This window comes from Apis dorsata, unplaced genomic scaffold (assembly GCF_000469605.1).
Source record: "Apis dorsata unplaced genomic scaffold, Apis dorsata 1.3 scaffold_32, whole genome shotgun sequence".
Classification (NCBI taxonomy): Eukaryota; Metazoa; Arthropoda; class Insecta; order Hymenoptera; family Apidae; genus Apis; species Apis dorsata.
In genome coordinates, this window is record NW_006263334.1 from 521,245 (window position 1) to 521,835 (window position 591).

Genomic DNA, 591 nt, shown 5'->3' on the forward strand with positions numbered 1-591 from the left:
CTCTCTTCGAGCAAATTGTCATAATTGAATAACCAGCGAGATAAGCGTCGCTTTGACCGGTCTGCTCTCCCCCTCTCTCTCTCTCCCTCTCTCTGCTCCCGCCTTCATACGGGCCGATCCATTTAACCCTCGAGTGTCTCGAGTCCACTTGATACGCGATCCCTACTCTCCCTCTCCCTTCCCCATTCATTGTATTTTCAGGCCCTGCTTTTCCCGTGTTCGCTTTCATTTCCGCGGAATCACCCGGTTAATCAATTTGCAACGTTGCCCTCCCCCTCCCCTCGCCTCCAACGAGTTGCCTCCTCCACCTCCACTGTTCGATCCGCCTTTCTCTCTCTCTATCTCTCTTCTCTATTTTCTTTCCACCCCCTGTGATCGAGCCCATACCCCACCCGCTGATCGAGTTCGGTTCCGTTAACGAGCGTATCTTGAAGCGCCGCGAGCGATTCGCGCGGGGAGGAGGGGATAGTTGAAGAGTTCGCAACGAGATTAGCGTCGTCGTGCACGCTTTGTTCTTCGAGATAGCGTATCGACGCGAACCGCGTTCCTTTTTTTTTTTTCCCTCCCCCTCTCTTCTTTTTTTTTTCCACC